The 11,536-nt window shown below is 62.5% G+C and overlaps 1 long non-coding RNA gene across 1 annotated transcript; it reads left to right on the forward strand.

The window, feature by feature from the left end:
• The first annotated feature begins 6,942 nt into the window (after positions 1-6,942).
• LOC127040130 (uncharacterized) lies at positions 6,943-7,778 on the forward strand. The gene is made up of 4 exons (XR_007771370.1): positions 6,943-6,978; positions 7,130-7,204; positions 7,583-7,658; positions 7,733-7,778. It is a non-coding gene; the product is annotated as an uncharacterized LOC127040130 (long non-coding RNA).
• The last annotated feature ends 3,758 nt before the right edge of the window (positions 7,779-11,536 follow it).

Consider the following 11,536-nt stretch of genomic DNA (forward strand, 5'->3'; position numbering starts at 1 on the left):
CCCTCAGGGTCATGTAGGCATCGGGCACTAGCTGGTCTGGGTCCACCACCTCGGACAGCTCCAGCGTCACCTCCGCGCCCGTGTCCCAGAACCCCTGGACGCGCCTTGCCCCCACCTCAATGGGGATGATGTGATGATTGTCCCCCAGGGCCTGTCCCATGCTCACCCGGCGGATGGATCTGGTCGCTCTGGACCTGGGGCCCTGCCTTCCACTGCTGGCCTGGCCTGGCGGTCCCCTCCCCCTGGCACAGCCCTCTAGACTGTGGACCCCTGGCCCGGCAGTGCCCCCTCTCGGTGGGCTTCCACCCAGTTAACACCCCTCGGGTTCTGCTTGGCCACCATTTCCTTCATGTTCAGGCCCTGGGCCACCTTGTGCCCCTTTTGGCCACAGTAATTACATTTCAGGTCCCTCAAGTCCCATGCGGGGGGTTGGCCACTCCAGCATTCCAGGCCACCCCTGAGCTGGGCCTCCTGGAGTCCCCCCTTTGAGAGGTTTCTGGGTGACTCCCCTTCTGAGCCCCCGGTGTGGGCCTTCCTCCTGCCCCAGATCTGCTGTCCACAAACTCATCCGCCAGTGACCCCGCACTGTGCAGATCCTTGGGCTTCCGGTCCACTAGCCACATCTTAAGGTCTGGAGGGCAGATGTCATCCAGCTGCTCCAATCCCACCAGGTTATACACATCCTCCGTGGGGGTGGCCCCTGCGCCCTTCCCCCACTCGCGGAGATATTCCCCCAGCAGGTTGGCTACCTCCTTGTAAGTGACACCTGAGGTCTTGCGCACACCCCGGAATGGTTTCCTGTTCGCCTCGGGGGTCAGCAGCAAAGCCTGTTTGAACAGGTCGTAGTCCCCCGTCTCAACACCATCCATTTGGCTGAACCCCTCTATGGCCTTGGGACCCAGCAGGGGGGTCAGACAGCGGAGCCTGTCTATGGGGTCAATCTGGTTCAGATCACAGACCTTCTCAAAGGCTGTGAGATAAGCATCTGTCATGGAGTCACCGGGCGATGCTCTGGAACTGCTCTCCACCAAGCCAGGCAGGACTCTGGGGAGCCTCCTCTCCCTCGGAGCAGACTGTCTGCAGGGCAAGAAGCTCCCACGGCTTCACCTCCTGGGTCTCTCCTTGGAGCATTCAGCATCCTCTGCCCCTCCGTGCGCTTCCCACAGCGAGTCCACCCAGTGGGGTCCTGGGGAAGCCACCGGGTCCTGCACCCCCTCTTTGCAGTCAGACCTGACTCTCAGCCAGCCAGTAACACAGAGGTTTATTCGATGACAGGAACAGGGTCTAAAACAGAGCTTGTAGGTACAGAGAACTGGACCCCTCGGCCGGGTCCATTCTGGGGGGCAGTGAGCCAGACCCTCACGTCTGCACTTCACTCCTCGTCCCCAGCCAGCTCCAGACTAACTCCCCTCCAGCCCCTCCTCTCTGCTCCGCCCCTTTCCCGGGCCAGGAGGTCACCTGATCCCTTTGTCTCCAACACCTTCAGCTGGCACCTTTGCAGGGGAGGGGCCCAGGCCATCAGTTGCTAGGAGACAGAGTGTCAGACATTTAGGTGCACTGGCCCTTTGCTCTGCCAGATACTTCAGAACTGCCATGGGGACACTGAGGCACCAACACAGTATTCAGAGAAAACATTAAGAACATTCCCAGTTCGTCACATCTCTCCTCCCTTCGAGACCGAACTGAGCGAGGTCACTCCAGCCAGTGACCTGGGGAAGTTCGAACCCACCAACGTTCCCATGGATGCCCCAGCATCTCTCCCATTCCTTGGTGTGAGTTACAGCAGGACAGTCCAGTCTCACGCCCTGCCTTAGGTCGGGTGTGCTTGATGGCACTCGCAGGCCGCGTGTGGGAAGGTTTATGTGGCTTGAACCCTTTTGCCACCCCAATACCCCTGGGGTTCAAACTGGGACGGGGTCTTCTCCCCGCTCTCTGGGCTGCAATTCGGGCTCTCTTGCTTAAGAGCCCCCATCTTGGCCTTGGCCAGCTCTGGGCTTGGGCAGCCGCTTCCCACTTTGTGGCCCAGATACAACACCTCTGCCATCCCCACCTTACACTTTCCAGCTTTTAATGTCAGTCCCACCTCCTTGAGGCAGCCCAGCCCCCTCTTCACCTGGGACACCTGTTCCTCCCAGGTCTGGCTAAAGGTGCACGTTATCAGTGTCTGCCAGGGCTAAGTTCTCCATCGCCCTCTGCTTGTCTAGAATCTCCCCAGGCCTAGGCATGGGGTCGGCATCAGACACTGTGATGGCTTTAAGCTTCTGATAGCCCCCATAAAACCAGATCATCCTGTCTCCCTTGGGGATCAGCCCCACGGGTGAGGCCCATGGGCTGTAAAACGGCTGGATCCCATTTAAAGCCAGCAGGTCCTTGCCCTCTCTCTCCAGGTTCTGGGCTGCTTTCCCAGTGACTCTGAACGGGGAACACCTGATGGGGAGATTGTCTCCCACCTCAGGGAAGAGATCCCCCTGGGGGTCTTCCCCCTTCTCCATCCAATCCTCCCTCTTCAGGTCCAGGGGTCCCCTCACTCTCCTCCCATCCAGCAGCTCGAATGGGAAGAGCCCTGTGGATTCCTGGGGCACCACCAGCTGCCTCCCGATTCCCCCCAGTTCTACTTCCCGTTGGGGAGCCCATTCCCGGTACAGGAATCCCTTCTCCGGCAGGACTCTGTCCCTGCAGCCTTCCCCAAGGGGGTTTGCAGCGCTGTGGCCAGCAAGTTCCCTCAGCTTCTCCAAGGAGGGATCCCTCTGCAGCTCGGTCTGGGATTCAGCAGCTGGGGCAGGGAGTGGGACCTGCTCCCTCTCGCTGGCTGGGCCTGGGGTCACAGCCCCCCTGAGCCCTGTCCCTGGTAGCTCCCTCCCTGCTGTGTAATCACTTCCCAGCAGCACGTCTGGACCAGGCAAACAAACCTGTTTGGCAGCTGACCTGCCCTGCTTGGGTGTCCCCCCACTCAGCTGGGGTCTCAGCTCCCCCCATGCTCAGCACTGCCCTTGCTGTCCCAGTGGGGGCAGGCAGCGAGCTCTCTGCTCTGGTCACAGCATCAGAGCCAGCGTGAGCCCCCTCTCCGGTGTGCAGGGGGGCGGGGAGCATCTCTCCCTCCCACTCAGCCCCAGGGGGCTGGTTACAGGTAGGCAGGTATCCTGAGCCCAGCAGCCCCTCCCCCCTGCCAGCCAGGTCATTTGCATTTTCACTGACCATTTCCATCCTAGCCAATTGGTTCCCTGGATTTGAATTCAAACCCTCGGCCGTTACAGGAGCGGGGCCTGGATCCTGTCCCATGGGGAGACAGTCACCCCACAACAGGGCCTCCCAGCCGATATCCTGGAGAACCCCAACTACCAGCCAGCCCGACCCCTCCTGGGTCTGCTCAGGGATCTGGGCCATAGGCAGGGCGAGGGGCCTCACCCCAGGGAACTTCACCCAGGTCCCACAGCCCCTCAGCATCTGGGGCTGCACCACCACAGTTCTCTCTGTCCCAGGGTCTCGACCCCGCAGGCTTGTTTCCCCACTAACCCCTGGGCAGCCCCCTATGTCTCTCTGCTCCACCATCACCAGTCCACGCTGCTGCTGCTTCTCCTGCAGCTCTTCCTCGGGCTCTTGCTCTCTCTCACGGTCCTCTCGCTCTCTCGGGCTCTGCTCCCATCCCATCCGTCTCCAATCTCCTGATGGGGAACCGAATCGTGAAGACCCTCATCTGATTGGGGACCAGACTCCCGGGGATGCCTGGCTGCTGCTCCAGCTGCTCCCAGATCCTCTTGTAGCCCCATCTGGGCCAGGAATTTGCTCCTCAGAGCGGTCCTTCTCCTCCAACTGCACGATTAACTGTGCCTTGGTGAACATCCCCATGCGTAACCCTCTCTTTGTGCACAGGATCACAATGTCCTTCTCAAGGAGATGGTGACAGGCCATCACTTCACTGTTCCCAAGTGGCTTTGGACTCACAGGCCTGTGTGCTCTTGGCTCCCCCATGGTTTCCAGGAAGAACCCCGGGTGTGCCAGCCCTTCTCGTGATCACCACCTCTTTGCCAGGGTCGAGCTGCAGACTCCTCCGACCCTGGGACCGCTCCTGCAATCTCCAGGGGAACCCTGCTACTGCAAAAATCCTTCTCTCTCCCAGGGTCGAGCAGCAAGCTCCTCCGCCCGAGATTGCTCGCTGCAGTCCTCAGGGGGACCCTGTTACTCCAACAGTCCTTCTCGCTGGTCACACACTCCCAGAGGTTAACCGCCCCCTGAAACCGTCCCACTCTGAGCCTTCAGCATGCCTGGTCCTCATTATCCCTCCTTTGTTTTACTGCTCCCCAGTCACTTACTGCAAGCAGCCCCATTCACGGGGTGCAGTACGTCCCGCCGCTGCCACCAGTTGTCACGGAGTCCCCGGGCGATGCTCTGGAACTGCTCCCCACCAAGCCAGGCAGGACTTTGGGGAGCCTCCTCTCCCTTGGAGCAGACTTGTTCAGGGCAAGAAGCTCACACAGCTTCACCTCCTGGGTCTCTCCTTGGAGCATTCAGCATCCTCTGCCCCTCCGTGCGCTTCCCACAGCGAGCCCGCCCCAGTGGGGTCCTGGGGAAGCCACCGGGTCCTGCACCCCCACTTTGCAGTCAGACGTGACTCTCAGCCAGCCAGTAACACAGAGGTTTATTCGATGACAGGAACAGGGTCTAAAACAGAGCTTGTAGATACAGCGAACTGGACCCCTCGGCTGGGTCCATTCTGGGGGGCAGTGAGCCAGACCCCCAGGTCTGCCCTCCACCCTCGACCCCAGCCAGCTCCAGACTAACAACCCCTCCCAGCCCCTCCTCTCTCCTCAGCCCCTTTCCCGGGCCAGGAGGTCACCTGATCCCTTTGTCTCCAACACCTTCAGCTGGCACCTTTGCAGAGGAGGGGCCCAGGCCATCAGTTGCTAGGAGACAGAGTGTCAGACATTTAGGTGCACTGGCCCTTTGCTCTGCCAGATACTTAAGAACTGCCATGGGGACACTGAGGCACCAACACAGTATTCAGAGAAAACATTAAGAACTTTCCCAGTTCGTCACAGCATCAATATCCCCCCTCCTTCCTTGAACTGGGGCAGCAGTTTGGTATCTAGAGTCCCCACACCACTGGCATCTCGGGGCCCTTCCCCATTTACCCCGGCAGGCCCTCTTGGCCCACCGCTCCTCCAGCTCCAATTCGTTCTTCCGCTGTTCTGCACGGTCCTCTCGTTCTCTCTGTCCACCAGCCTCCGCTCCTCCAGTGCCAGCTCCTTCGCTTTCAGCTCCAGCTCCAGTTTCCGCAGCTCCTCGAGGGAGGAACCTGACTGGGGTCTCCCTGTGCTGACTGGGGAGTCGGGTCTGACACCCTCCCGGTCGCTACACAGACTGCCCCCCCGGCTACTCCCCGGCTCACCGGGCACCCCGGGAGCCCCCCTGGGGTCTGGAGCCTGGTCCTCAGACTGGTCATTCTCTACAAGCTGAGCAATCAGCCACTCCTTAGGGAGCCTCCCCACACTCAGCCCCCTCTCCCTGCACAGACCTGCCAGGTGTCTCTTACGGAGCCGGTTCTAGGCCAGTTCCAGGCTGGTTCCGTTCAATACCCTCGTTCTATTGCTGGCAGCCACTCACTGCAAAGAGCCTGCGCCCGCAGCCACATGTCTACAGGGGGCATCCGCCAACCATCCTCTGCTACCACGTTGTCACGGACTCACAGGTCAGGCCCACACGTGGCCCCATGCCATCCGTGGGGGGTGGCCCTTTCAGTGAGACAGCCCTTCTGGGGGGTCCACTCTCTATCGGGGTCAGACCCCTGCACCTCCTGGAGCCGCACCTCTCTGAGCCTTAGCACGTCTGTGTCTCACCGTGGGCCCCCTCAGGGAGTCCACGTGCTCTGGGACCCCGGGGCCTCCTCACTCCTGAAGGGGTTGATGCCCCCGCCCCCCGTTCTCTAGCCCAGAGCGACTCTCAGCCAGCATAAAACAGGAGGGTTTATTGAGAGTTGAACCCAGCACAGGAAACTCTGACCCTCAGGTCTGGCCTCCCTCAGCCCAGCACATCCCAGTCCCCCTGCAGCCAGGGGGGCTCTGCCTGCTCCCCGTCTCCAGCCCAGAGCCCCCCTGCTTCCCAGCTGGGCATCTGATACCCCCGGCCCCAAGCCCCTCTGTCCATTGGCTTCTCTCCAGGGTGCCTGGGCCCCCTCTCCCCTCTTCTGTCCTCTGGTCCCTCTGGCTGGAACCGGCTGGTCAGGTCACCGGGGTCCTCTCCCCACAGCCCATTGTCCTTCTACAGGCCAGAACCGGCTGTGTCTCCTGAGCTGGGTCTCCGGGTCCCCAGGTCACCAGTCGCTGGGGTCTCCATTCTCCAGGCGATCGGCCGGGGTCCCACGTTCCCTCTCCGGTCCTGTGTCCCAACAAACTCCCTCTCCCCTTGTCACGCAGTGTGGGGGGAGACCAGGCCCTGCACCCCCACTTCCTGCGATTCACCGGGACTCTCAGCCAGCCAGTAACACAGAAGGTTTATTAGCCGACAGGAACACAGTCCCAGACAGGTCTTGCCGGTACAGACAACAGGGCCCCTCAGTCAGGTCCATCTGGGAGCCCCAAGGAGGCCACAGCCCTGTTGGTCGGGGCTCCCCTCTCCATTTCCCAGCCAGCTCCAAACTGAAACTCCCTCCAGCCTCTCACTCAGCCTCCCCCAGCTCTGCCCCCAGCCGTTGTGTCCTTTGTCCAGCTTCCCGGGCAGAGGTGTCACCTGGCCTCCAACCCCCTCCTGGGTTCTCAGGTTACCTGCTCAGGTCTCCTCCCTTCCCCCCGGCAGGGCCCCAAACTCTCCTCCAACCCCCTCCTGGGTTCTCAGGTTACCTGCTCAGATCTCCTCCCTTCCCCCAGGCAGGGCCCCAAACTCTCCTCCAACCCCCTCCTGGGTTCTCAGGTTACCTGCTCAGGTCTCCTCCCTTCCCCCAGGCAGGGCCCCAAACTCCCCTCCAACCCCCTCCTGGGTTCTCAGGTTACCTGCTCAGATCTCCTCCCTTCCCCCCGGCAGGCCCCCAAACTCCCCTCCAATCCCCTCCTGGGTTCTCAGGTTACCTGCTCAGATCTCCTCCCTTCCCCCAGGCAGGCCCCCAAACTCCCCTCCAATCCCCCTCCTGGGTTCTCAGGTTACCTGCTCAGGTCTCCTCCCTTCCCCCAGGCAGGCCCCCAAACTCCCCTCCAACCCCCTCCTGGGTTCTCAGGTTACCTGCTCAGGTCTCCTCCCTTCCCCAGGCAGGGCCCCAAACTCTCCTCCAACCCCCTCCTGGGTTCTCAGGTTACCTGCTCAGGTCTCCTCCCTTCCCCCCGGCAGGCCCCCAAACTCCCCTCCAATCCCCCTCCTGGGTTCTCAGGTTACCTGCTCAGGTCTCCTCCCTTCCCCCAGGCAGGGCCCCAAACTCCCCTCCAATCCCCCTCCTGGGTTCTCGGGTTACCTGCTCAGATCTCCTCCCTTCCCCCAGGCAGGCCCCCAAACTCCCCTCCAATCCCCCTCCTGGGTTCTCAGGTTACCTGCTCAGATCTCCTCCCTTCCCCCAAGCAGGCCCCCAAACTCCCCTCCAATCCCCCTCCTGGGTTCTCAGGTTACCTGCTCAGGTCTCCTCCCTTCCCCCAGGCAGGCCCCCAAACTCCCCTCCAATCCCCCTCCTGGGTTCTCAGGTTACCTGCTCAGGTATCCTCCCTTCCCCAGGCAGGCCCCCAAACTCCCCTCCAACCCCCTTCTGGGTTCTCAGGTTACCTGCTCAGGTCTCCTCCCTTCCCCCAGGCAGGCCCCCAAACTCCCCTCCAATCCCCCTCCTGGGGTCTCAGGTTACCTGCTCAGATCTCCTCCCTTCCCCCCGGCAGGCCCCCAAACTCCCCTCCAATCCCCTCCTGGGTTCTCAGGTTACCTGCTCAGGTCTCCTCCCTTCCCCCCGGCAGGCCCCCAAACTCCCCTCCAATCCCCTCCTGGGTTCTCAGGTTACCTGCTCAGGTCTCCTCCCTTCCCCCCGGCAGGCCCCCAAACTCCCCTCCAATCCCCCTCCTGGGTTCTCAGGTTACCTGCTCAGGTCTCCTCCCTTCCCCAGGCAGGCCCCCAAATTCCCCTCCAACCCCCTCCTGGGTTCTCAGGTTACCTGCTCAGGTCTCCTCCCTTCCCCAGGCAGCCAGTCCCAACACAGCCCCCTGCACCCTTCCCAGGCCAACACTCCCCACTCAGCATTCAAACCACTAGCAAAACAAGAACCCAGCCCCCAACACACTTTGTCACACCTCACACTCCGGCGCCTCCGCCCTGCTCGCTCAGGCCCCGGAGGTGGTGAAACCGAGCGGCTCTCCCTAGTGAGAGCGTGTGACGGGGGCCTCCCAGGGACTGAACTCTGCGAGAGCCCAGGCCCATGGATCTGGGACACACGCGGGGGCAGAATGGGTGGGCAGGGGCTGTCTGGAAGAATTTGAACTGCCCGGGGGGGGCAGTGTTGTCACTGGCTCTGGAACACAAACTGGCTCCAAGTGAGCAGTGTTTTGGCGCTTCCCAGCGAGGGGGGGACCCTGGGGTGCTGCCGGCACCGGGTGTAACCGCCAGAGCGTAAAAGGTCCTAGTTTGTGTAACCAGGCGGCAGTGCCTGTGTGAGTTTTTCCATCTTTACCCATCCTGGGCACGCAGCCAAAGCAGTGATAAGAGCAGCCAGGGAGCGGAGTGTAAACCCAACCTGAGGGCTGGCCACAGCCGGGGTGGCCGGCGGGCGCTGCTAGGACGCCAGCAATGAAAGCGCTAACTGCGCTGCCATTGCTCTGATTCAGAGTTAACGCCTGTGAGAGGCGGGGTAGGGGGCGAGGCCCATCCCACCCTGCCCAGCTGTTGTTCCAGGCAGATGCCTCTGTGTCGGTGACTCATGGCTCCCGCTTCCAAGGGCAGTTTTGCAGCCATCAGGGACAAACTGCCTGCCTAGCTCAGGGGCGCCTGTCCCTGTCGCCCCGGCCCTTCCTTGGCCCGCTGGTCACTGTCTGTGGGGCGGCACCGGGCGCTCCCATGGTATCAGCCCACGCGCAGGGGGCCTGCAGGGACCCAGCGCCTGGGGGGCAGCGCATGCAGAGCAGCCGGCTGTGGGGACCTGCCCTCCATGCAGAGGGGCCCCCCACGCTTTGCTCCCAGAGCTGGCAGCTGCCCCAGGGTCACTGCAGTGGGGAGTGAGGGGGGCAGGAAGAGGGGAGCCCAGCCACTCTAGTGACGGGGGGTGAACAGGGCCCCACTGGCTGGAGTTACAAGGAGGCTGGGCAGTGTTATCTAGGGGGAGGAGGGAGTTGTACCATGTGATGGGGTCTGTGGGGGTCACTGGGGGGGATGTCCCATGTCACTGGGCTCTCTGGGGGGGGTCAAACCACATGACCGGGCACTGTGGGGGGTCATACCATTTCATGGGGCTTTGTGCGGGTGTCTCGGAGTCACCGGGCAACACTGCAGGATGCTCTGTCCATGGGCTACAGTAGATCCCACCGTTGCCACCAGGAGTCACGGAGTCCCCGGGCGATGCTCTGGAACTGTTCCCCACAAAGCCAGGCAGGACTCTGGGGAGCCTCCTCTCCCTCGGAGCAGACTGTCTGCAGGGCAAGAAGCTCCCACGGCTTCACCTCCTGGGTCTCTCCTTGGAGCATTCAGCATCCTCTGCCCCTCCGTGCGCTTCCCACAGCGAGTCCACCCAGGCGGGGTGCTGGGGGGGCCACAGGGTCCTACCCCTCCACTTTGCCGTCAGACGTGACTCTCAGCCAGCCAGTAACACAGAAGGTTTACTAGCTGACAGGAACACGGCGTAGGGCAGAGCTTGTTAGCACAGAAATCAGTGACTTTCAGCCAAGTCCATCTTGGGGAGTCCTGGGCCTGACGCCCTGAACTCCCCCTCTTCCGGTCCCCCCGCAGGCTGCCAGCCTCCAGCCACCCCATCTCCGACACCCCCTGTTGCTCTTCCTCCTTCTCTGTGTCTCCAGCTGGTCGCACCCCCCGCTGGGTCTCAGGTTAGGCAGCTGCAAACAGCTGAGCAGCCTCACCTGCCCCAGGGCCTCAGCAAAATCACACCCCCAATTCCCACCTCTGACGTATTGGTGCAGCACACAGGGAAACTGAGGCACAGCCAGTGTTGGTAGAGGACACAGACTCACATGTAACATAACAAGATAAATAAAACCCCACTTTGTCACATGGGGGCACTGAGGGGTTATACTACATCACAGATGTCTGGGGGGGCACTGGGGGTCATACCACATAACGGGGCTCCAGGGGGGGCAGCTCTGGGGGGGAGTCGTACCACATCATGGGACTCTGGGGGGGGGTGCTGGGGGTCGTACCAAGTCATGGGGCTCCAGGGGGGGTCGGGGGCCATACCATGTCACAGGGCTCCTGGGGGGGTACTGGGGGGTTGTACCAAATCATGGGGATCAGGGGGGTTGGAGGGGTGTACGAAGTCATGGGGCTCAAGGGGGGCACTGGGGAGGTGTACCACGTCATGGGGCTCTGGAGGTACTGGGGGGGGTGTACCACATCATGGGACTCCCAGAGGGAGCTGGGGGGGGTACCACATCACGGGGCTCTGGCAGGGGTGCTGGGGGGGTTACCACATCACGGGGCTCTGGGGAGGGGTGCTGGAGGGGTGTACCGCGTCAGGGGCTCCAGGGAGGGGCGCTGGGGGCTGTAGCACATCACAAGGCTCTGCGGGGGCGCTGGGAGCTGTACCACGTCACGGGGCTCAGGGGGGGGGTCTCTGTCCACACCGCAGGCCACGTGGGCAGGCGGCTCTGGGTGCCAGGTGCCCAGACAATGGGCCAGCGGCTGGGGTGAAAACCTGCAGCTGTTCCCGCTTCCCCCCCCCGCCCCCCAGGTAAACAGGATGGAGCTTGGAGCCGCGAGTCAACACGGCCCCTCCCGGCGCACCGCGGGGCCTGTGCCGCCCGCCCGGATAAGCAGGACAAACACAAGATGCCTGCGGGGCCAGGTGCTGCTGGGAGACGGCGTCTGCTCCCAGTGACCCTCACCCGCCGTGGGGCAGCTCCTGGCCAGCCCTGCCCCCCAAGAAGCACCCCGGGGCCACCTGCCCCAATGCGACGCCCCACAGCACCGGGGGCTCGCCCAGTGCATAGGGCAGGGGATGGGCACCCGGATGCCTGGGTTCTCCTGGCCCCAACTGGCTGGGAGCCCCCTCCCAGGTCCCTGTGGATGTGTCTGGGCCCAGCCCTGGGCCAGGGGTTCCAGCTACCCAACCCCCAGTGACCCTGCGGGGTAGGGCATAGACCCACCGCAGGCCGATGCCAGGGGCCAGCCAGGGGGTGTTGAATGGACTTGGGGTCCCAGCAACTTTTCCTGGGGGCTGGACCCCTGGGCCCCCCTTCCCCCGCCCCGTCCCAGAGACAAGAAATTACAGCCCCACAACCTGGCCACCCCAATAGCAGCCAGGCCCAGGGCCCATCGGAGGGGGCCAGGGGGCCATTTGGCCCGCTCCTCAAGCTCCAAGGGGCCTCAGATTTGGACACTTGTTAATTTTTTGACATTTGATAAGTTTCGCAACTTG

Source organism: Gopherus flavomarginatus, chromosome 1 (assembly GCF_025201925.1).
Source record: "Gopherus flavomarginatus isolate rGopFla2 chromosome 1, rGopFla2.mat.asm, whole genome shotgun sequence".
Lineage (NCBI taxonomy): Eukaryota > Metazoa > Chordata > Testudines > Testudinidae > Gopherus > Gopherus flavomarginatus.